This window comes from Puma concolor, chromosome D4, assembly GCF_028749965.1.
Source record: "Puma concolor isolate L17-30 chromosome D4, mPumCon1.1.hap2, whole genome shotgun sequence".
NCBI lineage: Eukaryota > Metazoa > Chordata > Mammalia > Carnivora > Felidae > Puma > Puma concolor.
The window spans coordinates 51,844,608-51,870,878 of NC_141679.1; the positions used below are offsets into that span (position 1 = coordinate 51,844,608).

Here is a 26,271-nt window from a genome sequence, read left to right on the forward strand (position 1 = left end):
TTACTGTGAGATTTAATTTAAAATGCAAAGAAATTTTGCTGCCAGAAAGGTTTATAGAAATTGCTTATAAAATACATTGAGATGTGCATATTGGAAATTAAGAAAGGTATCACAAAAACATTTTTTAAGTGAAAATATAATGAACACTCTAGGTATAAATATAAAAAATTTTATGTTTTTGTTTTGGGGGAAAAAGGTCAAATTGAATCATTCTCAGTCATCCAAAAGGACCACTGAACTCACTCATTAACGCCCTGGGATAACATTTGGTCTTGCAATTATCAAAAAACATCTATGGCATGCCATTCAATTCACTTTACCAACACTTTCCTTAAATTTCTTGAGAGGTCTTTTAAGTAAAAGTTACTTTTATATGAGATTGATGTGCATGCAGAAATAGACAACAATTCCAAGATAACCTTGGTCCTTCAATCAAAACAAAATTTTACTCTTCCATCTAAGAAAACCTGAATCTTAAAGACCTAAATAGTTGGACTTAACTAGCCTATCTCACAAAACAAAATGAATAAATAATACTTCTGGGTTATCATGAAAATTTCTTTAATGTTCCCTGTAGACAATGAGCCTAGGGAGGCCAAGACAATCTAACCAGTGGTAATCAAAAACATTTTTCCCCTTTAACTTCACAAAAATTGAAAAGTTTAATCTGTAACACAAACTCAGAAGTGTTTACTGAATACACCAGATGTGTTAATGCATATGATAGAGTGATTTAACGTTTGCAAACTGTGTAACTTGTCACTGCCATGTTAAATTACTCAGAGGTCATGTTTACCAAAGGAGAGAAGCTGTACTTCTGATCACATATTCCTTTGAATGTACACACATCACTGAAGTCTCATTTCTTGACTTTTTTTTTTCTTTTCCATCCTCACTGAACTGCTGGGGTGCATGGGTGGCTCAGTTAGTTAAGTGTCTGACTTCAGCTCAGGTCACAATCTCACGGTTCCTGGGTTCCAGCCCCGCATTAGGCTCTGTGTTGACAGCTCAGAGCCTGGAGCCAACTTTTGGGTTCTGTGTGTGTCTCTACCCGGCCCCCACTCATGCTCTGACTCTCTCCCTCACAAATAAGTAAACATTAAAACAAAGAAATGTGTAAGGAAGATATAATTTTGAAAAAAAAAAAAAAAACCCTCTATGTCTTTTCCCATAAAGTTCTGAGTCACTGCAAGCTATTTTCCATTTGAGAAACTTCTACTCATACCTTAAAACCTGGCTGAAATTATTATCTTCTTGGAAGTGCTCTTTAACCCCACAGAGTTACCACCACTCCCCGAATTTTCCCATAGTGTTTTGTACATATATTTTCTGTATTACTTGGCAAATTATCTGGTAATTATTTGGCTAATAGTCTGCCTTTCATACTAAGTTGTAGGCTCCATGAAAACAGAGGATTCTTACTCATGTATGTATCTCTAATGTCTATTACACGGCTTCACACATGGTAGAGTAATCAATATTGTTTTCTTAAATAAATGACAAGTGTTCTCTGCTAATTTCTTTGTTTCATAATTACTTAATAAGGTCACTAGTAATTATCAATATAACAGAGTTCATACCAAACATCACATTGCTTTGAGCCCAAACCAGTAATGTTCAAATTAAAATTTGGTTGAGTATCCTAATACAGAAAATTGCTTTAACTATTCAACCTGAATGAGAAAACAAAGTGTTTGTTAGCTGATTACAGAAATGTTAACTTATTTTGGTCATGATATTAGCCGGAAATGGGAAATAGAACAGACTCTCATTTGTTAATATTTCTTAATTATAGGCCTGGCCCTCGTTTTTAGAATTTTTAGAAACTATACTTCCTTTCAGTGGTTCTCAACTGAGGGCAGAACCCCTGTCAACTATAGGAGGGTTATTTGTCAATGTGGTATAGGGACACTGACTGTTGCAAAATTGGAGGATGCTGGTGGCATTTAGGAGCGAGGAGCTAGGAAAGCCCACTCTCCTGCAATGCTTTGGAAAACCCACATGAAAAAAAAGCATTCACCCCAAACCTTAATGTTTCATTACATAACACTTCAAGTGATCCAAGAGTCATTCTGTATTGATTTGTATTACTAACTTTTACAGACTTAATTACACCATGAAATACATTCCAGTCTCTACATATTAGTCTATACATGTAATGGTATTTCATGGTCAAGCACAGTCTTTAGCTATACTTGTTAACCAGGTAGTATTCATAATGGAAAATTATAAGTAAAAAAAAGTAATACACTTCTTTAGCATGTCTCTAGGTTGCTGAGACATTAAGAAGAATTTTATGGATGAGTTAGGAACAGAAAGTTATTTTGTGCATAACTTTTTTACTTTTCTTGCATGTATCACAAAGACTACTTTTTTTTTTTTCTTTTGAAACTGACTGGGGTTTACTTTCTTCCACTGTGGCAATTATTAATGTATATGGATAGTGATAAGGTGTTTCCAGAATTTCCTAGTAAGTTCACCCTCTAAGAGTTAAAGCAGGAAGGCTAGCACATGACATCAAATATGTGTAGTGTTTCCTCTAAGTATTTTAAACAAAGAAAGACATTTAGTGACAGGTGTTGTTGATAATTTGACCTACAAGCTGTGTAGCATTGGGTGACTTACCTTTTCTGACCCACCTTTCTCCAAAGGTGACTGAGGATTTTTTATTCAGTTAAATGATTAAATAACCTAGTATATTTCATATATGTAGCAAAGGATCTGTCTCAGGAAACGGTACATAAGATGATTAATGTCAAAGAAAACAGTTTATCAGTAGTACTTACATACCTGAAGAAAGAACAGGTGAATAAAACAGAGCAAACATAATTTTGACTTCATCAGTGGTGAGCAGTGACTTAAGAATAAGCTTCTTTGACTCGCCCATCCTGAGGGTTTTTATTTCACTGACAGAATTATCAGTGAAATATTCCTTGATAGGTTGAAAATACTAGCTCTTGAGATCACCAATAATTCAAAACATTTGCTTCCCTGCTCACCAAATAAACAACTTCTTTTGTTTATTCATTCTGGTTTTCCTAACCTGAGTACGTGTGCTGAATGGAATATTTAAGCACCGTAGTTCTACTGGAAGTCTCTATTTTCATTATGGATTAATACCTTTCTAGGTGGTTCACATGAAGTTTGGTTACTAAAAAGCTATTCAAGTAGCTTTCCATTTGATCAATTCTAGATGCATTGGCAAAAATGGAATTATTGCAGCTACAAAGCTAAGAGTAGGACTCCCAATGAACTTTTTGTCCAGATCCCAGCTTGGAAGGCATTGTGGGGGGGGGGGCCCTGAGTGGCAAGTGAGTCCTACCCCATAATCACTCTCATGTGGTATGACTGCAACAAGCAGTAAATTTGGGGAAAATACCCAATTTGATATCTCTTTTGATCCTTCAGCTTTGTGTCTCAATGGAATATTTAAAGCAATCAAGATTCAAAGTCCTAGAGAGTCAAAGAAAGCAGAAGTGGTAAGTCAAATATAGACTGTAATGACTAGAAAATGAAGAGCCAGTCAAATATTTTAGATGGAGAAAGGATAAGTGCTGTTTTGACTCTGTGCAGATACTTTACATTTTGAAGTTGATAATCCCCCTTTTTAAAAATAATCTACTTTTTATTTTAAAGAGAGAGAGAATGAGCTGGGGAGAAGGGCAGAGGGAGAGACAGAGAGAATGCAAAGCAGACTCCATGCTCAGTGCTGAGCCCCATGTGGGGCTTGATCCCGCCACTCTGGGATCATGGACTGAGCCAAACAAACAAAATCAAGAGTCATACACTCAACTAACTGAGCGACCCAGGCACCCAGACAACCCCTTTTGTACAGAAGACTAGTAAAATCCCATCTCTTCAGTTTCAAGAGGCAGAGGATCATAGCAGTCAAATATGGAATGAACAGGCAAATGAGCAAATAGTTAAGATGGTTAAGGAAATAGTTGAACTAGTGAATGAAACTGCTCAATATTTTCAGTATGGACTAAGTAATGACTGAAAATAAAAAAAAAAGTTTTCAGTTGAGTTTTACATATGACTGATAAACATCAACAAAAAAAGGTATTTAGCATAGAACAAAAACATAAATAGAAAACCTGGTGATGAAAAAAGAGAAAATGAGGCTTTAGCATCAATAGCAAGTACATTTTTCTAATCAAAAGAACTAGTAGATTACTTAAATCACTCCTAAGAAGGAGAAGGAACTCAGATCCCCAAGAGATATTTCAATCATAAGGAAAAACAGATGAAATAAGATGTAATTCTTAAACCTTTTGGGTAAATTAGTTTCTACAAAAATTTCAGTTTTGACTCCTTGCCCTAGCATATGCCACCTTTAGGAAGGATAAATTATTAGTGTTGGAATGCCTTAAATTAACAAGGTTCACAGTAGATATAGAGGATGTAGATAAATAGATTAGTACGTAGGTAGATCAATGGATGAAAACTGGACAGAAAGATAAATTATTTTTTTAAGAAAATTTTTTAATGTTTATTTATTTTTGAGACAGAGACAGAGCACGGACAGGGGAGGGGCAGAAAGAGAGGGAGACACAGAATCTGAAGCAGGCTCCAGGCTCCGAGCTGTCAGCACAGAGCCTGACATGGGGCTCGAACTCTGTGAGATTATGACCTGAGCTGAAGTCGGACGCTTAACCGACTGAGCCACCCAGGCTCCCCTAGATAAATTAGTTTATAATCTTCTTTAAATTAATTGATATTTGAAGTCCTTCAGTAATTGTGTAAATGGTCTTGTGTTATAGAAATATATGCTATTTCCTTGGAGTTTCAAGGTAAACAGTAAGTATTTAAAATGAGAAAAATACTTTTTCAAGACTTCCCAGATATAGGCTTATCTTGGCTAATTCACTATTTCTCAAAAGTGGCTACAAGCCAGAATCCCCTGGGTTGCTTGCTGAAGATACAAATTGCCAGAATCTATACCAACCCACTGAAACAGAAAATTCCAGGGTAGGAGTCTGGGAATAGGAAGTTTTAAAAAGCACTTCTGAGATTCTTCTGGTTCCAGGATTTAGTATAACCACCTCCATAATTACAGGAATAAGAGTTCAAGATGTACTCTTTCAAAGAATCAATTTCAGTTTGGGAGGAAAGTAAGATAATAAAAGGTATCTGCTGGGGTGTATATTTAGTTCAGTTCTCCAAGAATGGCCTAAAGGCAACTGACTGTTTAAGCCTCTGCTAAGTACTGGAGGATGGGGGTGGGTTAAAGGGAGGTGGTTATTGCCCAACAACAACCACAGAAGATGAAACTCCTGCTCACCGAGAGATCTGTCTTGTTTGGTCAACATGAATAACAAGCAAGTTGAAGCTTATGTAAGACAGTATATGATCCATATATGATTGAGCAAGCTCAGTGATATTGTCAAAAGGATTATTAGTGTGGGCTTGGGTTTAATCAGTTGCAAAACCAGATGGACTCCTACATCCATGTTTGTCCAGTGGGGAGGGTATTTTCCAGTAGAAACATCTGAAAGGTGAGATTTCAATACACAGGCAAACAGCCATCTTAAGTAAATGAACTCAGTGAGGAATAGAAGCAGAAAAGAGGATGGGAGCTGTCAGATCAGGAAGGACACCATCCAAGGAGAACAATCCAGCATTTCTTCTCCTTTCTCTAGTCAGTCATTTTATACTCATGATGTTCTGTGAACCAGAATTATTAGGCTGTAAAAAGAAATGCTCCACTCTAAGTTTCAAAAGAAAGTGATGGTAGAAATCACCAATGTTTACTAGAAGCTGAAGATATTGGGGGTAGGATAGGGAGGAAGGCAAGGATTGGGGTGGAGGGATGCAGTGATCTGTCAGTGATAACTGCACAGTGTTTTTAATACATTTGACAATTTATAGTTTAAGCTATGAGGTACTATGGATTTGCATGCTTTGGGTATTTTAAACAATTTTCTAATGCTGCAGAATATGAAATAGTCTAGAATAGTATTATGTTTTATAGCATAATAATATCAAAATGCTTTCTCAAGAGTACCACATTATCATCTCTTTTTAAGGAAGGAATTCTGATGCATAATTAGAGTTAGGACTAGATGTCTGTACTCTATTTCAGTTTGGAGATCTGCCTCTGACCTACTGTTGTGAACACTTGGAAAAGGTTTGTTCCATATATGAGCATACCATGTGTTAATTTTCTTTCTTCCTCTTCCCCCACAGAATTTCTTTCTTGCCTCACCAAATATGAAATTTGAGCAGAGGGTCTTCAAGTTCCCAGTCTTAAGCATTTTTAAACATTTTGTGTACAATTTCATTGTAAAAAGTTCTTCCTTTTCTTTCTTTTATTCACGAGTAGTTTCAGCAGAAATGGCAGAAACTCCTTTATTCTCTCCCAGGCTCAATACTTCAACGTTCCTGGATGAGAATTCTTCTTAATAAAACTTTATATTTCCCAAATTATCTGGGCCTGAGCCCCTTTGGCTAATTTGTTCTGTGCTAAGGTTAATCCTGATCTCCATGTCTCTTTGTTGAGCAAACAGATGGGAAGGGACAAATTTGTACAGCACTGTCAAGAACGATTTAAATAAAGTTCCACTTTTTATTTTTAAACAGCATCTTGAGAGAAAGTATTTTCACAGTCAGCCCTCTCTAGGGCTCCAATCACAACAGGACCAAACATCCCTCATGGGTTATGAGCTACTAGCTATACCACCATTGGTCCTCTTCAGATCTAACTGCCCACAGCTTAAGAGCAAGCAGTCAGTCTTAAACTGCCTCAATAGTCAATGGAGTGGTTATCTCTGGGCCTCTTTCCCCAACAATCTTTGCCTTTAGGAGGTGTCAGAATTTGGAAGGAGATGAGCCGACGCCAATTTCTACATAATCACCTTACCATACTACCATCTACAGTGATCTCAACATTCTCTTTTTTTCTTTTATTTTTAGGTTTTTTTTAAGTTTATATATTTATTTTGAGAGAGGGGAAAGGAGGAGAGACAGAAGGAGAGAGAGAGAATCCTAGGCAGGCTCCACACTGTCAATGCAGAGCCCAATGCAGGGGCTCAAAATCATGAACCATGAGATCATTGCCTGAGCCCAAGTCATACGCTAACTGACTGAGCCACCCAGGCACCCCTCAGTGTTTTCTGAAATGAAGACATCAACAGTGCTCACTCTATGCTGGGATCTGCTAGGCACTCTAAGCATTTCCAAAATACAAACTCCTCTAATTTACTTGATCCTCATAATGACCTTAGGAGATACAAACTATTATTATCTACAATTTACAGACGAGGAAACTGGTTTGAAGAGGTTAAGTGATCTATGCAAGGTCACACACCTAATAAGACTTCCAGAAAAAAGAAATTAGATCACCTCCACCAAATGACAGAGATATTTAACTTTCAGGAAAGCCATGTGAGTAAAAATGTAATTAACATATATTCGTGGGGATCTTTCATTTTCTATGGCTGTATTTTATTCACCCCTAGACATATCAGGTTAGGGCCAAAGTGAAAGAAGATCAGACATCAAGTAGGCAGAACTGGTAGTAAGTGTGTGTGTGTGTGTGTGTGTGTGTGTGGAGGGGGGTCTGAAATTCTGGAAAAGTTCACTGATGACATCCTTTTCATAAGGTTGCAGTAGCCAAGAGGATCATACCACTCTATAAAATTCCCTCTAAAACCCCTTTTCCTTCAATATACATAACAAAGACTTCACCAAAAAGCTGCTAGAACTGATACATGAATTCAGCAAAGTTGCAGGATACACAATCAATATACAGAAATCAGTTGCATTTCTCTACACCAATAATGAAGCAATAGAAAGAGAAATCAAGAAATTGATCCCATTTACAACTGCACCAAGAACCATAAAGTACCTAGGAAGAAACCTAACCAAAGATATAAAAGATCTGTATGCTGAAAAGTATAGAAAACTTATGAAAGAAACTGAAGAAGACACAAAGAAATGGGAAAAAAAATCCATGCTCATGGATTGGAAGAAGAAATATTGTTACAATGTTGATACTACCCAAAGCAATCTACACATTCAATGCAAGCCCAATCAAAATTGCATCAGGATTCTTCTCAGACATAGAACTAACAATCCTAAAATTTGTATGGAACCAGAAAAGACCCTGAATAGCCAAAGTAATGTTGAAAGAGAAAACCAAAGTGGGAGGCATCACAATTCTGGACTTTAGCCTCTACTACAAAGCCGTAATCATCAAGAATGTATGGTATTGTCACAAAAACAGACACACAGACCAGTGGAATAGAATAGAGAACCCAGAAATGGGCCCACAAATGTATGGCCAACTAATCTTTGACAAAGCAGGGAAGAGTGTTCAATGGAAAAAAGACAGTGTCTTTAGCAAATGGTGCTGGGAGAACTGGACAGCAACATGCAGAAGATGAAACTGGACTACTTTCTTACACCATACACAGAAATAAATTCAAAATGGATGAAAGGCCTAAATGTGAGACAGGAAACCATCAAAACCCTAGGGGAGAAAACAGGCAACAACCTCTTTGACCTCAACTGCAGCAATATTTTGCTCAACACATCCCCAAAGGCAAGGGAAATGAAAGCAAAAATGAACTATTGAGACCTCATCAAGATAAAAATCCTCTTCACTTTATAGGAAACAATCAATAAAACTAAAAGGCAACCGACAATATGGAAGAAGATATTTGCAAATGACTTATCGGATAGGGGTTAGTATCCAAAATCTATAATGAACTTACCAAATTCAACACCTGAGAAACAAATAATCCAGGGAAGAAATGGGCAGAAGACATGAATAGACACTTTTCCAAAGAAGACATCCAGATGGCCAACAGACACATGAAAAGATGCTCAACATCATTCATCATCAGGAAAATACAAATCAAAACTATCATGAGATACCACCTCACACCAGTCAGAGTGGCTAAAATTAACAACTCAGGAAACAACAGATGTTGATGAGGGTGTGGAGAAAGGGGAACCCTCTTGCACTGTTGTTGGGAATGCAAACTGGTGAAGCTGCTCTGGAAAACAGTGTGGAGGTTCCTCAAAAAATTAAAAAAAGAACTACCCCACGACCCAGCAATAGCACCACTAGGAATCTATCCAAAGGATACAGGAGTGCTGATTCATAGGGGCACATGTACCCCAATGTTTATAGCAGTGCTTTCAACAATAGCCAAATTATGGAAAGAGCCTAAATGTCGATCAACTGATGAATGGATAAAGAAGATGTGGTTTATATATACAATGGAATACTACTTGGCAATGAGGAAGAATGAAATCCTGCCATTTGAAACAACATGGATGGAACTGGAAGATACTAAGCCAGGTGAAATAAGTCAGTCCAAGAAAGACAGATACCATGTTTTCACTCATATGTGGAATTTGAGAAAGTAAAGCAGAAGACCATGGGGGAAGGGAAGGGGAAAAATGTTTTCAAATAAAGAAGGAGGCAAACCATAAGAGACTCTTAAATATAGAGAACAAACTGAGGGTTTATGGGGGGATATGGGGGACAGGGGAAAATGGGTGACGAGCATTGAGGAGGGCAGTTGTTGGGGTGAGCACTGGGTGTTGTACGTAAGTGAATCACAGGAATCTACCCATGAAACCAAGAGCACACTTTATACACTCTATGTTAGCTAATTTGACAATAAATTATATTAAAAGAAAATAGCAATGCTACTAAAGCAACAAGACTCCTAGGACTTCACATTGCTTTTCACCCATTGTCAGGTGTAAGATAAGAGAAGCTCTATACTGAAGATTTGATAGAAAAGAAAGAAAAAGTAAAAATCAAAAGCAAAAATTAATAAGTTAGAGGGATAAAATCTATAGTTTGTTTTCTTAAGTTGTTTATTTATTTAGAGTGAGAGAGCAGTGGAAGGGCACAGAGAGAGGAGAGAGAATCCCAAGCAGGCTCTGCACTGTCAGCTCAGAGCCTGACATGGGAAACGAACTCATGAACCATGAGATCATGATTTGAGCGAAAATCAAGAGTTGGACACTTAGGTGACTGAACCATCCAGGCACTGCTATGGTTTGTACTTTAAAAGAAACTAATAAAATAAATAACCGCTAGCTAGTCTAATCTAGAAACACTAAGAAAGTACAAAATACTGATCATAGTTTGAGAAAGGGGAAAGAATCTGAACTATAAAGAAAATTAAATGTTTCAAAGCCTAGATAAAATGATTGATTTTCTAGGAAAACATAAACTACCAAAATTGACATGAGAAGAGATAAAAACCCTTAACAGGTCAACAATCTTGAAGATATTAAGAATGTTGCCAAAAGTTACTTCCTGAAGTAGTGTCAAACTTAGTTGTAACATTAAATTGTTTTATCCTTAAAAGGAACACATAATTCTTATAATACTTAGGGTATTTCAGAAAATAATAAAGGCAGGTTTGTTATTTACAAAGGCAGAGAAACACTTAGACCAAACCCTGAGAAATCCAACACGCTCAAATGAGATAACTATACACTAATTTCACTTACTATGACCAATGGAAAAAAAAAAAACTTAAATAAAATTTAGCAGTATACTATGAAAATAATTAATTATGACCAAGTTGGGATTATTCTTGAAAAGCAAAGATATTTAAGTATTAGGATACCAATAACTGTAACTGACTATTGGAGATCCATAGAGAGAGAGACCATATGATTCCTTTAAAAGATGCTTAAGAGACATTTGATGACATTCAACATTCTTTCCTCATAAAAATCTTTAATAAATGAAGATTATAAAATAATTAACTAAATATGAACTTATATTTATACAGGAACACATACAGCTACATATACACTATATATATAAAATATCAAAGGTCAATACAATGTTTAGATTTAAAAGTGATATTCTAGAAGCAATGCTAATAAAATCAAGAGAACTTAAGCCTCTCTTTTATCACCAGTGATGTTTAACATTACTCTGGATATGCTAACAAATATACCTAGACAATAGTATTATTATGATTAAATAAAATGTTGTAATCATTTAAAGATGATATGATTATTACAACTAGAAAATCTAAAACAATAAAATAAATTTGATTTTAACAGAACTTAGATTTTTTTTTTTGGGGGGCGCCTGGGTGGCGCAGTCGGTTAAGCGTCCGACTTCAGCCAGGTCACGATCTCGCGGTCCGTGAGTTCGAGCCCCGCGTCAGGCTCTGGGCTGATGGCTCGGAGCCTGGAGCCTGTTTCCGATTCTGTGTCTCCCTCTCTCTCTGCCCCTCCCCCGTTCATGCTCTGTCTCTCTCTGTCCCCAAAATAAATAAACGTTGAAAAAAAAAATTAAAAAAAAAAAAAGAACTTAGATTTTTTTTACATTGTAAACAATGATATGTAAGAAAATTTAATGAAAACAACCCTACTTACTATAGCAATAAGACCATAAAAATTCTTGAGAATGAACTTAAGAAATGTAGAGGTTGTAGAAATTATAAACTAATGAAGAACTGAATAGAGAGACATATTTTGTCCTTGGAGTAGATGATTCAAAGTTGTAAAGATATCAATGTTTCCTACATTAATGTAGAAATGAGATGCTTCCTTCCCATAAAAATACCAACAAAACTAAAGAATTTATTTAGAAGACGAATACATAATAATGTACAGAAAAATCTTAAGTATAATGAAGGTTTATTAACTCTACCAAAGATAAGATCTATATTAGTAGATTATGGTACTTGTCAAACAAGAGATTGATCAATGTTTAGTCCTCAACTTAAGAGGGTACTCCAAAATAAATCCAAGTATATACGGGAATTTAATGTGTTTAAAAATACATTTTAAAGTAGTAGGAAAATAGCTCTCAAGTAAATGTCACTAGGACAACTGGAAGCTATTTGAAACTAGTAAAGGTAGTACTTCACTTTATTCCTTATTCAAATTCCATAGTGGATCAAATGTTTAAACACAAAAATAAAAATACAAGAGTACTAGGAAAAAATGTAAGTGGATGTAACTTGGGGGTAGGAAATGCTTGGATTATGACAAAATCTTAGAGTCATAAAAACACTGATAGATTTAAATAATAAAAGTCAAAACCATCTATTAGTTTACCTTAAATTGTTAATGACTGAAAAAATGTAGCTTAAAAATAATTAGAAGCCAATAGACTAATATCCATAATATATAAAATGCCTAAATATCAATGAGGAAAAAAGGTAAATAACTGGCAATGCTCAATATTAATAAAGTTATAAAAATAATGTATTTGTGATTAAAATACTGAAGTACGAATAAAATATTCCTCTATTCCTTTATACTGGAGCTATGTTATTTGGCATCACCTATATCCTGGGGGAGGCAAGGACAAACAACAACAATAACAACAACAACAACAATAATGGAGAGTATACGTAAGGAATTCACACTGAAGAAAGCAAGTATGATTGACACAAGCTAGGCTTATCTCAGCTTCATGAATGGGGGTCTACCAAGTACTTTCACATACACGTTCATTTAGTGCTCAGATTATTTGTACTTAAAGATGACAATAGTAATATTTAGAAAGGAAAAAAGATCCACAATTAGTAATGGAGAATCAAGACTTGAAAGTGCTTCCATTACTCCATTTTATTGCTAGTGCTATGACAAACATCACTGTACAGTTAAGTGCTTCTGTTTGAAGATACACTATTTTTTTGGGGTATAGGGAAGGAAGAGGTGCATATGGGAGTTGGATGGCAAAATCCAAATTTCCATCTAAAACATGACTGTAGAGCCCATTTATTACCATAACAATTTATTTACTTGTGTTATTTCTTCACTTATAAAGAAAAACTCAGACTTTGGGCCAGACTACTAAGACAGTTTGTCTACTCAAACTAAAGCTCACTCTCTTCCCTGTGGGGCCAAATTTCAATTTGTAAAGGCTATAAATCAAATATAAGCACATGCTGATCCAGATGTAAAAAAAATCCAGGAAAAAAATACGGTCTTTCCATTTCTGTATTGTTTGGTCTGTTTGGACACATACCTGAGTGGGTTTTTATTTATAGAGACACAGTACAGATTGTATATTATTTTCCTGTTATGGAAGAAATGAGGCTATATTCACCATGTACCATATTTCTGGGCATCAAAATTACCTTCTACCTGTATCAAATCCCTGTGTTTCCATAATGAAGAGAAAGTCTTTGTGTTCTAATGAATGATACTGTTCAATTTATCATCAAAGTTCATGAATTTCCATTTTGGAGCATTCCCTTTTCAAACACCTATGGACTTGCAATATGTGTTCCAATTACATTTACAGAGATAAGAATCTCATCCTAATAATACCCTAATATTGAATTATAAGGAAGAACACAATATTGGGTTAAAATGAAAGAGTTTTTCTCAAATGAAGCAAATTGAAGAAACAAACTAACAACAGCCAACTGAACTTTTTTCATTTCTTACTTTTAGAAGTTTTAGAAATAATTTGCTTTATATTTCAATCACTAAATCCCTAAACTATTAAAATGCAGAAGTAAAAAATATCAATATATGGCAACTGCTTATTGGATTTTAATTCTCCCCTGTGAATTCCAGTCAGAAATTCTCATTATTGGTACTTTATTTATTGGTAGTTTATTTATTTGTAGATATTCTATCTGAGAGCATTAAAATTCATTAAAGATAAAAAAAAATATGTAAACCATTGACAGGTAATTGTTTCCAGCTTTGGGGAAACAAGTTTACCTTTATAATATAATAAATTTACTCTAAGAATTCAATTTCTCTATGCTTAGATTTCCCACAAATTTAACAGCAGGGATCATAGCCAGGAATCTACAAGTAATGGAAAACAAGGTCTCTGAGAAGCCACATGCTAAATCAAAGGATCAGTCATGAAAAGTTATGCCCACAAGAGGGGTCCCTATGTTCTTAACGAAACTTTAACTTTTTCTTTGCACACAATCCTAAAAAGTCCTATTTCCTCACATCCACTTTTTATAACCTCCTTCTTTTTTTTTTTTTTTTTTATTTTTAAAAAAATTTTTTTTTCAACGTTTATTTATTTTTGGGACAGAGAGAGACAGAGCATGAACGGGGGAGGGGCAGAGAGAGAGGGAGACACAGAATCGCAAACAGGCTCCAGGCTCTGAGCCATCAGCCCAGAGCCCGACGCAGGGCTCGAACTCAAGGACCGCGAGATCGTGACCTGGCTGAAGTCGGACGCTTAACCTACTGCGCCACCCAGGCGCCCCTATAACCTCCTTCTTTTTATACAATGGTCAGAGTGGTCTTTGTAGGATAAAAATGTGATAATGCTACCCTGCTTGACATAGAATATGCCCAACATATGTTTGTAGAAATCAAATTTTTAAAAATATGCTCTACTGAAATGGTAGAATATTAAATCACATGGAGATGTATACAACTGCTTACAATTATAAGACAAAAATAGGGTCTGGATTTGTGGAAATAGAGGGTATAAGGTAGTTTAGCTAGATGACTAACCACTACTGATTGGAATCTCTTATTTGTAATTATTCACTAAAAATAGAAAAAAAAACATCTCTATTGCAACAAGTTTCTAAGAAGTTTTGGGACTTATTCCCTTTTCCTCTTATGTGCTTCTTAAATATACATTGAAGAGACAGTTTCAGACATGGTGGCTTCACAATATAGAATATTCTCCATAAACTGAGAACAGGCCAAAAGATGCTACTCCCTTTAATAGAAACCAACAGTAGTCGATATAATTCAGTGACAGCAACCACTCCCAGGTATGGTTTTTAAATATGCAGTAGCTTCAATTAGCATTGTTAAAGAATAACTACTCATCAGGCAATGTGCTAGGCATTTTAAAAATATATTCTCTCATTCAGTCACAAAATACATCTATCTTATCACACAGGCATTTTAATTCCCATTTTGCGAATGAAAGTCAGAGACTCAACTGCTCTTAGTGAAAATAAGATGTCTGGGGAATCTTTGGTAAATCAAAATATCATTAGCATAATTTTCTGTGACATCATAAAGGAAATGGATTGCTAATTTGCATTGAGTCTAGGAAAATGAAAATCAGCCAGGTATAATATTAGCATTAAGCCAGTAATATCCAGAGAAGAGTCTCTGCATCACATAGATGATGGAGCATTCCACCTGCTAAAAATAAATAAATGAACTCTTTAATGGAACAAGATGTACCTTTACACTGCTTGGGTACATTTTAACACTAATGATAATGATAATGATAATGCTAACTAATATTGCAACTTAGGGGCACTTTCTATGAATCTCACATTGGGCTCTGCTTATATGTGTTATTTAAGTAGTTCAACTCTTTCTTAGAAGTTATTTTTACATTTTTAGATGAAAAGACTGAAGATCAGGTAGCTTAAAATAATCTCTTAGAGGAACAGAAGTTTTGGATGCAGGCTTCTGTGATTCCAAACTCTGTGTTCTTTACTTCTAGCACATGAACTCCCTGAACAACTGTCTGAAGATATCATATCTCTGTCTTTACATGACCATGTGCTCACCAAAACTCCTGGTTATCCATATGGCTTCCCACATACTTGACCGAGATATCATCCTAGATAATGAACACTCAAGCTCTTTGAAGGCAGTTATCCTTATTGTAGATAAATGTACTGGCCTTCTTAGTTTACTCCTCTAGAGTAAGCTTAGTTACGGATATTCAGTCCCTCAGTCTCAGAATTCTGGGAGCAAATTAAAGAATTAAATTTCTGAGGTTGAATATCTCCAGAACAGAAAGACCACACCCATGCAAACCCTCGACACTCTGGTGTCTCTTTTTGAAAACTGGGGTTTATAATCAGTCATTTTGTCACATTCTGCAGACAATAGAAGACCCTCTGATGAAGTGCCCCATATCCAAGCCAAGTTTATCAACAAGAATTTCTTGAGAAGAGATCTTTATATTAGAAGCACAAGCCTCTGATATGCCAATGAAGAGTTCTTGGGAAAAAGAAAAGATACTCAAAGATGGTTAGATAGGGGCACCTGCGTGGCTCAGTCGAGCATCTGACTTTGGCTCAGGTCTCACAGTTCTTGAGCTCGAGCCCCACATTGGGCTTGCTGCGGTCAGCACAGAGCCCACTTTGGATCCTCTGTTCCCCTCTCCCTCTCTCTCTTTCAAAAAAATAAATAAAACATTAAAAAAAAGAAGGTTAGATAAAGGAGGGTTTCTTAAGGTTGCTGGGGGAGTCTGGAGGCCAAGGGAAGCAGGCTTCACTTCTACTATCCATTTCCTTTCTTAGCATTCATAGGGTCTTTCCTTCCATTTGCCAGTTTCTCTCTCTCAAAATTGGATTAAAAGTACCTCAGAGCTCATCAGAGCATGTCTGATAGACAAGGCCATGGCAGCGGGCACTGAAGGACCATTAGGTCATACACAGGAGAAGATTACCCTTGCAGTTGCTATTTCCACTTACAGCTTCTGTATATAGGTATACAGTAATTCCTGAAGAGAAGTTACACAGGGGAGGAATCCATGCAGTCAGTATTCAGCTAAGCAACTGTCCTTCACACAGTATGTACTAAGGAAGAAGCTCATTTTGCTTCCAAAGTGTCTGTGTGTGTGTGTGTGTGTGTGTGTGTGTGTGTGTGTGTCTGTGTGTATGATAGAAAGGTATACAATACATAAAAAGGTCAGAGCAAGGAGAAAAGAGTATAATAAAGCAAAGCTAAATTAGAAGCTGCATGGACATGTACATGAGGACAGACTTGAATAATCAATAAATTCTCAGAGAATCCATCACTTTCATGCTTGGTTTAAGGAGATAACGGCTTCACAGATGTATCAAAATGATGGTTGAAAACATTTATTTTGCTACCTAGATTGTCAATTGGCATATATAATAAAGTATTTAATTTTGTTCTATGAATTCTTTAAAAAAGTTGTCTATACAAGGTTTCCAGGCATTATAAATGAGGTAAATGCACAGAGAATTAAAATTCTGGAACTATGTGATGGCATATTTTATTTTTTTTTTCAACGTTTTTTTATTTATTTTTTTGGGGACAGAGAGAGACAGAGCATGAACGGGGGAGGGGCAGAGAGAGAGGGAGACACAGAATCGGAAACAGGCTCCAGGCTCTGAGCCATCAGCCCAGAGCCTGACGCGGGGCTCGAACTCACAGACCGCGAGATCGTGACCTGGCTGAAGTCGGAGGCTTAACCGACTGCGCCACCCAGGCGCCCCTGTTATGGCATATTTTAAAGTCAAAGTGCTCTCAGCTAAAAAAAAAAAAAAAAAACTAATAAATTCTTTGTTTCAAATAAGTTTTAATTGGTATATGTGCAGATTTATTTTTTTAGATAACTGACATATGAACCATTTTTCTGATATTAAATTTTATTAGAATAAAAAGATTACTAAAAAAATACAAATGAAATTTTAAATTCCATGATAACTTTCTGGGATTTCCAAGGAGGATTTGGAAATCTGATCAACAAGAACCAAATGGCGTGTTTCCTGCTTTACCTGATTACTTAGCTAAATAAAGTCAGTAACATTTATTTCAACTATGTTTCAGGTAACTAAGAACATCTGCTATAATTGAACACAGACAGTTCCTTTGTCCTCTCTTGTAAGATAGCCTATTACCTACAGTTGTGGGGTAACTGAGATTTTTTTTTTTTAACTATGAAAAGGTGACTGATATTCGTTCAAAACAGAGAGCTGACTGGAAGCTCTGAACCCAGACCCATTGAATGGGAGATGTTGGTTCATTTGATTGCTGACATCATATTATGAGTGCCTAACAACTTCCGGGGAATGTGCTGCCTTATAAAAGGGAATCTACAGCAATTGTGAAAAAAATTAATTACTCTAGGACATTAAGGTTAATAGGATCATTGTCTAATGTTCTAAGAGGCAGGGAAGATCTGCTGAACTGAGCATGTCAGGATATTAATTGCACTGATTGGAGTCTATTGGAGTCCAACAGAAATAGTGTCCACCTCGTGTGGTATCTCAAGAGAGGGCTCTGGCTTACAGTGATTTCTGTGAAGTGGCCCATTCATTAAAGGGGATGATGGTCCTGTAGACCTATCACATTAAAAAATAAAAGGAATGAGAAAAAAAATTCTAGTGCTAACGTATTTGTTGCCTCACCAATGTTCAGTAATTGGACAAAATTTCATCCTAATTATCTGCTACTTTTCTGTTCCTTTATATCAGGTTCTACTCATCAATTCACATGGCTAAATTGTCCCATAAAGACAAAAATCAGTATTTGTCTTTTATTTATTTTTTATAATTTGTCTTTTCTGTTACACCTTTACTTCTACTGTTTGCTCTTCATATCTATGATTTGATACTCTACAAATGTGAATTAATTCATTCTTCCCTACCCATTCATTTACTTACCAAATATTTAATGATGGTTTATAAAGAGGGGTACAGTTTTCATATTTTGTTCATTATTGTACTTTCAGTGTCTGGCTGTATCTAACAATGGTTACTGTATGAAAGACTGAATGAATGACCGAATGAACTTAGTGTCAAGCACCATACTGACTGCTGGTTTTGGCTCCATACCCCAGTCTATTAGTCTCTTTGATACTATCCTTTGTTTCCCTTCCTAGCATTTTAGACATTCATACCCATGACCAGTATTTGATGTTATTCCATCTTCCAATTTTGATCTTTCCAGTGTTTGCAGAAGGGGACTTAAATCTGGCCTCACAGAATCTCATCCATTGCATCAATAGCTAGACCAATGTTCAGCCAAAGGTTGAAGAACATGGAAGACAAGGTTAAGATCACAATATAAATGTATAATATTTACATAGAGCAATTTCTAATAGGCTTTCAGTTGTATAAATATATCTTTGGGCCATAAGATTTCTCAAGGAAAGTCTATTGTTCCCTAGTTCCCCAGCACCACTTGGGGGTAAAAGAGACTTAAAGTATAGGGAAAAGGCATTTGGATGCATGATGATATGAATACCATTAAGAGCAAAAATATGTTGGCCGGGAACTTGAATATTGTTATCCAGGTTATTTTGCCAATTAAAATACACAACATTTAAGTGCAACTAATGATTTTTCATTGAAAGCAAGTGAAAGTACTTAAACACAAACTCATTAAAAATCATTCAGCACCAGTAGCAACCAAAAGATAGTATTAGCCTCATTTGCTGATGAAAAAACCTGAGACAAAAATCAGGTAATCCTCCTAAAACTAGAAAGGAAGTCCATTATTACAATTTCTCACCTTCACTTATATTGCAAATCAAGCGAGAAGGATTCATGTAGAATAGCAACCAGCTAGCAGACAGTAACTTTCTAGGATGCAGAATTCAGACACCATTTATCTCCTCTCATAGGCAGATTCTGGGAGACTATTACCAAATGCTACTTTAGAACTTTTCACCTTTGGCAGTTTTCACCATTTCATTACATCTCTGTAAAAACTTGCATTTTCTATTATATTCACTACTAACAATCCATTCCTTCCAGTTAAACTTTACCCAAAAACAGTATCCATATAATTTTCCCAAAGTTTCATAAAACAGTGTTCCTCAAAATGTTTCACTATTACGTGTTAGAATGGCTATTATCAAAATGACAAAAGAGAGCAAGTGTTGGTGAGGCTCCTCAAAAATTAGAAATAGAGCTGCCATATGATTCATCAATACCACTTTTGGACAAATATTTAAAGGACAAGCAGTCAGTATCTTGCAGAGATATCTGCACCCATATATCCATTACAGCATTATTTATAACAGCCAAGATATGGAAATAATAAATGTCCACCCATGGGTGGGTGAATAAAGAAACATAATATATATATTCACAGACACACACACATATACACATACACAGTGGAATATTATTCAGCTTTAAAAAAGAAACCTTGCCATTTGCAACAACATAGATGAACTTGGTAGACATTATGTTAAATGAAATAAACCAGGTCTAGAAAGACAAATACTGCATGACCTCATTTATATGGGGGATTTAAAAATGTTGAGCTTATAAAAGCAAAGAGTAAAATGGTGGTTGCCAGGGGCTGGGAGGGTAGGGGAAAGGAGTAAATGTTTGTCAAAGGGTACAAACTTCAAGCTACAACATGAATAAGTTTTGGGGATCTAATGTACAACGTGGTGATTATAGTTAATACAACTGTATTAAATAGTTGAAACTTGCTCATGGAGTTGGTCTTAAGTGTTCTTAGTATACACACACACACATGCAAAAGAAACCATAATTATATGAAGTGATATGGTAATTAGTTTGAGAGCAATAATTTCACTCTATATGTTTATCAAAACATCACCTTGTATACCTGAAATATATACTTTTTTTTAAATTTTCTAAGTATGCCACAACAAAACAGCCAACCCCTCATCCTCAGCTTTGCTCTTTGAATCTAATAAAGCTTCAACCTCTAAAGCTCACTTACTCAAATAACTGCTAGCTCCCTTACCTCACATCTTCTACCTTTGGCATAAAGGAAGTCCTTAAATTCCAGAAACTGGTTGAAAAATTACAGGAAAAGACTGATTCACCTGGCTTGGGTCAGATACACAGCAGATCAAAAAACTGGAGCTACTGAGGCAGAGAAATGGTGTAATACAGAAATTCTCTCAGAACTACATGGCTTTAGTCAAGGAGTAAGCCTTTCCCCACTGCAGGACAGAATACTAGGGAGATCCAACAGCAGTAACAAGTCTACTACATGGCTTATTTTAATATGAAATGTAATCATTCCTTTACTATACATTGCACTCTGCATTTCAGGAAGATATTTTATATTTTTTTTCTGCATTATTTGTATCTTCTTATGTATTACTCTCTACTCTGGAGATGACTGGATGGTGGCAGTCTGGGTGGGGTTCTGGGATCCCAGCAACTGCCCATAGAAGCTATTGCTTACATGTGGCTTAGAGAGGTGCATGTTAACTAAACAAAAAATACAGGATGGCACAGTGAAGAATGACAGGGAGACTACCTTTTGGTGCATGATTCAACACCGGTGAGGATAAGGTGTCAGGAGTTGCTTGTGGAAGGCCAAGTGCTGAAACATTCTAAGTAACAGGTTTAGAGGTTTAGATTTTATTCTTTAGGCAACACAGGTAAATCAGAAATTTTAGAGATGGAAGTTACACTTATATTCATGTTTCAGAAAACAATTCTAGCAAAAATATGTATGGCCAATTAGAGGGACGAGAAACCAGAGGCAAAAGATTACTTTAATAAGTTTATTATAAATATTCCACACATTTGAGAGACATTGAAAAGGAGGCATCCACATAATCTGGAGCTAACTGGTAGTTAAGAAAAGAGCAATAGTCAAAGGTAGGACAGACTTTGAGCTACAGGGGGAACATCAGGCTAAGAGGTTAAAATTAGTAGATACTTACTGTAACCTGAAATTAATGAGTTGTAAATTGAAACTCTTTCTGTCCTTTTTAAATAGACCATAAAGATATTTGAAATAATCTTTTTTTTTTAAGTCATCTATACACCCAGTGGAAGGCTTGAACCCACAACCCTGAGATCAAGAGTTGCATACTCCACCAATTGAGCCAGCTGGGTAGATATTTGAAATAATGCTAAGGTTAAAATTTTTCCAAAGGACAGAAGATTCTAAAATTCACTCAAAATAACCTTTTGAATTCAGATGGTAAGATTTGGGAGAAGTGAGTCACAAGGCCTAAAAGTAATGTGTGATGGTACCATATGTTGCTTCTCTCAATAACTTTTTTACTTGTTCTTAAAGACAAAAATAAATAAAAATAAAAATACATGTTCAAAGATCCATCAACAATATCAAGAGTACAGATCATGGTGGATAGTTACTTTTCCTTTGTGGACTACAGAGTCTGCCTAATTCAATCATCATTACCACACACACCACAATCCTACAGCCCAATTTTCTGCCTAAACAAGCTCCAACTTGCCTATTTACAATTCACTGGATTTTATTAAAACTCTATTAACAATTGTTCAACTGATTTGACTTCTTGGTATAAGTAACAAAGTCCACAACAGCCCAGAATTAAGATGTGTTTTGGCCCTGACTTGTAACATTGATCAAGTTGCAACCAAGGAGTTCAGCTTTCATTTGTTCAGGAAATGATTCTGCCTCTATTTTTATCTAAGCCAAAAATGTCAAATTAATCAGGAAGGAAACTTTATAAATGTTGGGAATTATTCTTTGCTTAAATTCAATAAAAAAAAAATGAAGCCCTATTCTACTAGTGGTACCATAGGTAAATGTTATCAAAAGTGACAACTCTAAAGAAATAGCTGGTGCCTATCTAAATTGTTCATTTTCATTTGAACTACAGGTATATATTTTGACCTCTGCAAATGCTTTATAAACTTAGGATTCATGATATTTCATTCACATGAATGAAATTCTAGTGAATTTGTATTCACTGGATATTTACAGATCACTGGCAATGTGTCAGGCACTATGGTAAAATATAAGATGATAATAATGAGTATATTAATAAAAAATAATTTTTCATGTTACGCTTTGCCAGAAAATTCTAAGAATTTCTCATGTATTTATCATTAACTTTCCTTAAAAATGTTATGAGATTTGGAAACTTTTATTAACTCTGTTTTACAGATGAAAATACAAATGCAAAGTAATTTGCTCAATGATACATAGCTTTAAAAGTATGGAAGCTGTAACTTTGAACCAGATTAATTGTTTCTAAAGTCATTCTATGGTAAAAGATGAATAATGATGAATTACACTGGAGCATGACAAATAAATGTCTTGAGAGCACACAAAAAAATCATCTTGACATCCAGCAATTGGGAAAGCCATCAGGAGGTAACATAGGCAAAGTGTCTGGATAGCTTTATGCCTTTGAGGTGGCTGGTCCACTCCCACATACATGGTTAGCAGGCACCATACCATCAGGATAAGTTCTTGACATCCTGTCTGTAGGTATGAGCACCAAATCTTGAGCAACTCTCTCAACTCTCCTGACCCAGTTCCATATGTCCTTTGCTCCCTGTCTCTTGTTAGTATATTGACAGAAGACTTTCACTCATCACATTGAGTATTGCTAGCCATTTCTCCTCCACTAACAATTTTGTCTTTCAGCTTGAGTTTGACACCCACAGGTTCCTTGGTCCAGTTTTGTCTAGAGTCATTTGGACTCTGCTACAGCGAAGCACCAACATCATCCCTGTTCAACTCTTAGGCTGGGACAGTCTTCTTCCCAGTTAGTCTCTTGAACAAGAAAGTAGACATGGAGTCCTCTTAATTTTTCATTGTTAGTTTTTCTAATTTTGACAAAGCTACTTTGAGTGCAAACCCAGATTTCTAAAATAAGAACAAGTGCAGTCATAAAATTTACCATCTCTCTAAAGAACAATGTTTTTTTATAGTTCACTGTACAACATTTGCTCAAAACAGAAGTGAATCAATAGTATTTTATTGGTCTCTTTCACGCTAACTCTTTGTTAATGGCACACTAAATCTTGTTACTTTGTTGAACTTCATTGCAGAGACCCTATAACATGTATTGGGATATCCAGGGCCCAAAGTTTGGGGTTAAGGAGTCTGATTGTGGAGGAAGGTCAAGTACAAAAAGGATGGGAGATAATTCTTGGATCTACTTTCCACTATTCCTGGTTTTACACAGAAGATGCTTAGTTTTGTTCATTCAAGTCATACAGTAGCCTAACCAAAAAATCTGCATTCCCAAATACATTATTACCATGCCACTCCCCATTCATTTTCAGGTGTAGGGGAAAGCAAAGTAAATGCGATAAAATGAATGATAAAATTAAAAAAAAAATCATTGAGCCTGTAAAGCTTGTGGTTTTACCTATAATTGTTTTCCATTTCTTCCTTATCCATTTTGAACTGGCATTTTTTCCTCTAGAAAGCTGAGGAAGGCTTCTTTTCAATGACTTTAGCTATTTTCCTCTCTCCATTTGCCAAATCTAAGTATACTAAAGGAATTTCATACTTAATGATTAGAATTGATCACTAAATTTGCTAGCTCTGAAAACAATCTATTTTATATGTCAAAAACTTTATTTTTCTTCACAATCCCAGCCTAATGGGAAAACAAAATGAAGAGAATAGTCTAAAAAAAAAAAAATCAAAGCAATTCAATGGAACTATTATTTACCAAACACAAAACCACCAAACACATCAATAATATGCCTCTTACCCTTTAGGCATCACCTTCCAAAACATACTTATAATTTTCATGCATTTATTCATTTAACAAACGTCCCCCCCCCCAAACCAACTATAAACCAAACATTGTGCTAAGTACAGAGCATATGGAGATGAAAAAGACATAGCTTTTGTCTACAAGGAGCTTCTAAACAAGAAAAAGAAACCACGTACTCACAATAGAGTGGATCCAACGAACTTGTTTTCTGGAGCCTGACTGCTTGTGTATAACTCTTGGTTTTGTTACTTACTAGCTCTCTCAACCTCAGCTTCCTCGGTGAAGAAAGAAAGATATAGAAGGGTTCTCATCCCATGTGTTTGTTGTTAAGATTAAATGAAATAAGGTGCACATGCTTCGAGCAGTAACTATCTCACAGGGATCAAGAATTAATTATTATTGTGAACAATTGCTACTTCACAATACTAAAACACTCTCACATGCACTCACAAAGGTTTAGAAGCCATGGGGCATTCAAATACAGTGGTTCAAAGGAGAGATGATTTATTTTTATTTGGTGTTAGAAGGATGCTCAGGAAGACTTTAGGGCATTTGTGGCAGACAGTAAAGAAAGAATGTGATTATAATTTATTGAGATGAGGCAGGACACAGGAGATGGATTTGTTTTTAATTTTATTTTGAGAATGGAATAAGTGTTGCTTTCCAGAACTGTAGAATTTGACACCCCCCCCCAAATATCTAATGGGGTTTTCTCTAATCAATGGTATTAGCAATTTCTTTCTTTCTTTCTTTCTTTTTTTTCTTTCCCAAATTCTAAACTTGGGTTCTTCTATCTGGTGGAAAAACAAATGGGCTTTTAGATTCTATCAAGTCCTGTCTAAATTAAGAATAACTACTACTACTTCTTCTGCTACTAGTCTGTGCTAGTTTATTTACCTACTTGGATGTGACTCTTTTGGGGTATCTACTGAACACCAAAGATGGTCAATGATTTCTAATTGATTATGGTGAGAGAAAAGTCTGTTGTAGCTCATGCCATTATGGCTAAAGCAGAAATTGTTCAAATTGGCATCTGATGGATTTAAAAATGTCCCAGGTGACTCTAATAGAAAGCCAAGTTTGCAAACAATTAGTTTAGGCATAGTAGTCATCTCCTTCCCTATGCATTTGGAAAGTTCTTCATAGGAGTAAGGAGGTGGTTTTTCTAGCCAGTTTAAGTGATTATATGAATGGTTGGAGCCAAGACCTAAAGATTTCTGGGACTTAAATTGCACTAAAGTAAAGCAACAGGAATATACATGCTCTACACTTGGACAATATAAATAAATAAACAAAACTGTCAGTTCCATCTGCACACAATGGGAAATGTTCTCACAAACGACATTAGAATAACCATGTATGGTTTTGCCACCCAGTATTCCTTCAGACGTCTTATCCTTGAGACATACCTTATCCCATTTAAAAATGAACCACAAGTTGGGGCGCCTGGGTGGTGCAGTCGGTTAAGCGTCCGACTTCAGCCAGGTCACGATCTCGTGGTCCGGGAGTTCGAGCCTGACGTCTGGGCTGATGGCTCAGAGCCTGGAGCCTGTTTGCGATTCTGTGTCTCCCTCTCTCTCTGCCCCTCCCCCGTTCATGCTCTGTCTCTCTCTGTCCCAAAAATAAATAAACGTTGAAAAAAAAAATTAAAAAAAAAAAAATGAACCACAAGAAAAAAAAAAGTTAGAGAGGGAAAAAAAAAGTTAGAGAGGGAGAGAGGCAAACCATAAGAGACTCTCAAAAACTGAGAATAAACTGAGGGTTGATGGGGGGTGGGAGGGAGGGAAAAGTGGGTGATGGGCATTGAGGAGGGAACCTGTTGGGATGAGCACTGGATGTTGTATAGAAACCCAATTTAACAATAAATTTCATATTAAATAGGGGCGCCTGGGTGGCGCAGTCGGTTAAGCGTCCGACTTCAGCCAGGTCACGATCTCACGATCTCGCGGTCCGGGAGTTCGAGCCCCGCGTCAGGCTCTGGGCTGATGGCTCGGAGCCTGGAGCCTGTTTCCGATTCTGTGTCTCCCTCTCTCTCTGCCCCTCCCCCGTTCATGCTCCCCCGTTCATGCTCTGTCTCTCTCTGTCCCAAAAATAAAATAAAAACGTTGAAAAAATATTTAAAAAAATTCATATTAAATAAATAAATAAAATTA

The 26,271-nt window shown here is 36.1% G+C and overlaps 1 protein-coding gene across 3 annotated transcripts in view; it reads right to left on the reverse strand.

Annotated features, from left to right (window-relative positions):
- Positions 1–26,271, reverse strand: part of LINGO2 (leucine rich repeat and Ig domain containing 2) — a 506,668-nt gene that overhangs the window by 171,548 nt on the left and 308,849 nt on the right. The window lies entirely within an intron of this gene.